We start from the raw sequence: 2,690 nt of genomic DNA, 5'->3' as shown, positions 1-2,690 counted from the left end.
GTCTCAAAACAAAGTTATTTTTGAAGGTAGTGCTGAGAGATGCTCTGTTGCAGAAGTATTTGTTCCTCAGCCAGGAAGGCCCATTCTCCATCCCCAACACTCACGATAAAACAGAGAGAGGGGGGGGGGGAGGAGGGAAGAGAAAGAAAGAAAGAAAGAAAGAAAGAAAGAAAGAAAGAAAGGAAGAAAGAAGGGAGGGAGGGAGGGAGGGAGGGAGGGAGGGAGGGAGGAAGGAAGGAAGGAAGGAAGGAAGGAAGGAAGGAAGGAAGGAAGGAAGTAAGTGACACATGCTGGTTATCCCAAACCTGGTGAAGGGGAGACAGACAGAATCCTGTCTCTTAGTAACCACCATGATATCCTTATCTACAAATTCAGAGTCAAAAAATACAGAGGTCTATCTCTGGCTTGCACATACATGTATGTACACACGTGTACATATAAAATATATATATATGCTCACACATATGCACTTATGCACTTATACACACACACACACACACACACACACACAAACAATGGGATAGGGCAGGGTCAAGCTTAATGGTAAGTGCTTTACTATTATGTGTAAACCCTTAAGTTTAAATCTCAATGCAAAAAAAATAATCTCTGTTCCATACCTTCCTCATCATATTTAATAAAATTGGAAATTTTGTAGAAGATATTCTATGACAATAAAGAAACAAAGGTAGGTTAAAGGGAAGAAAAGTTAGAAATAAAGTAACTATAGGAAGAAGGAGGAAGGAAGGATGGGCGAAGGGATGAATGGAGGAGTGGAAGAATGGAGGGAGGAAGCAAAGGAGGGAAAGAAGGAAGAAAGGAAATGATGAGAGAAGGAAGAAGATAAACAGTAGAAAATAAACATAGTGATGACAATCTAAATGCTCTTGTGTACCATTTCTGTGTGTAGCAGGAGCACTTAGCAAGAAACTAACCCTTGTAACAAACTTTCATATGCACAACAGCTAATTGTTAACCACTGTTGTACACCGACCTCTGAAGTCTGCTTCCCTATTTATCTACCAAACAACTCGTCACATCCCCTTCCTCACTCTCACGGGCCCTCATTCCATTTGCTGCTTCTGTGCATACTAATGAAACTACAGATATCATACTTCCTGACTCCAAAAGGTATTACAAAATGTTAATAAGCACAACCGGAAACAACATAGAGCTCAGAAATACACCATGCACCTATGGACAATTGATCTTTGACCAAAAATGCCCAGAATGTATGATAAGAAAAGAGACAGTCTCTCCACCAATTCAGTGTAAAGGTTGCCTTGAGAAACATGCTGGACAAGGCTCTACGAGAATGGTCCTTATGAGGGTTAACATTGACTGAGGCGGAAAGAATACATAATGAAAGACAAACTTAGTCTTTTTGCTCCCACAATGTCATTGAGTCCATCGACCAATTTTCTCACAACTGAATAAACTGTGAATCTCGTAGTCACTGAGCCTTGGAGCAGCCATTGAATGCCCCATTCCATTTGCACTTTCCCAAGGAAAGCCATGGAAAAGTTCTTTTATCAGAGATGTGGCAGATTCTGTACCCAGACTGTATGGCCAGCTACATAGTAATCAGCTTATCAGATACTCAATGTATGAATCCATGTAAATAAAAGTGAAACAAGTGATATGGAAGGAAAAGCTAACCACTTGAGTTTTTATATAAAGTATTGTCAAAAATTTACAAAGAATGACTTTATCCAAATATCTCATTAATTTTATTTTTACACTTGATCTTAGCCAAAAGGCCGAGAAGCGATTATTAATTTTATTTTTAATTTCTAAACTATGATTGTTCTCAACCCTATTTCCTATCATTGCTGAGACTAATTTACTTTTCAGATTGAAAGAAGACCACTATCACTTATAAAGTCACCTGGCTTCCATGTGACTCTTCATTGTCACATGTGGCATGAGCCCCAGGAGGTGAGGTGGCAGGTGCTCGGTGGCTCACTGTAGATTTAGAACTCTTCAGTTCCGTGCCATTAGGTTTTTTTTTCATGTTTTAACTGAAGGTTATTGGCGACTATAAATTAATCTTTCTCTTTTGAAACTATTGCGGCCTTGTCAGAGACCAAATCTATCTTTAAGGAGATAGTACAATTGTCATCATAAGGAAGAACAATTTAAGAGATTCTCACTTTGCTTTATGCACTCCCTGTCCAACCTCTTGACATTGTGACAGAATGTTGTGATTTACAATACTCCTGCTCAAGGGGTGCACAATTGAGTTACAAAAAAGAATGTGTGTGTGTGTGTGTGTATGTGTGTGTGTGTGTGTGTGTGTGTGTGTATGTGTGTGTTCTGTGTGTGTATACATACACCTTAATGTTTTGAGTAAGTTTACCATTTTGTGTTGGTTGTAGTCATAACTGTAACTATTCTGGAATGTACATGAACCTCAAGCCACAGGTCATACCTGTCTACTTCACAATGAATATAGGTTTTATATTCACATAACTTTTCTTTATATACCAAGCTACGGTGAACTATTAAATGGTAAGCTTGGGAATGGGTACATGGGGGAGCTGTTATAGTATTCTCTCCACTTGACAAAAGTTTTGTCACTGTAAATCTTCAGGGCTATTACTGACTCCAACATACAACATGTTAGAATTGAGATGGATTTTGAAATTTCTACGTATTTAATTTTATAAGTGATACAATTAAGATACAGACAG

At 38.6% G+C, this 2,690-nt stretch overlaps 1 pseudogene; it reads right to left on the bottom strand.

The window, feature by feature from the left end:
• Window positions 1-1,694: 1,694 nt before the first annotated feature.
• LOC120096430 (U2 spliceosomal RNA) lies at window positions 1,695-1,769 on the bottom strand (annotated as a pseudogene).
• Between the last annotated feature and the right edge of the window lie 921 nt (window positions 1,770-2,690).

The sequence above is a fragment of the Rattus norvegicus genome, chromosome 13, assembly GCF_021556685.1.
Source record: "Rattus norvegicus strain SHRSP/BbbUtx chromosome 13, alternate assembly SHRSP_T2T, whole genome shotgun sequence".
NCBI classification, from domain to species: Eukaryota; Metazoa; Chordata; class Mammalia; order Rodentia; family Muridae; genus Rattus; species Rattus norvegicus.
Note: the sequence above shows the minus strand (reverse complement) of the source record. Positions and strands in the feature narration are given on the sequence as shown.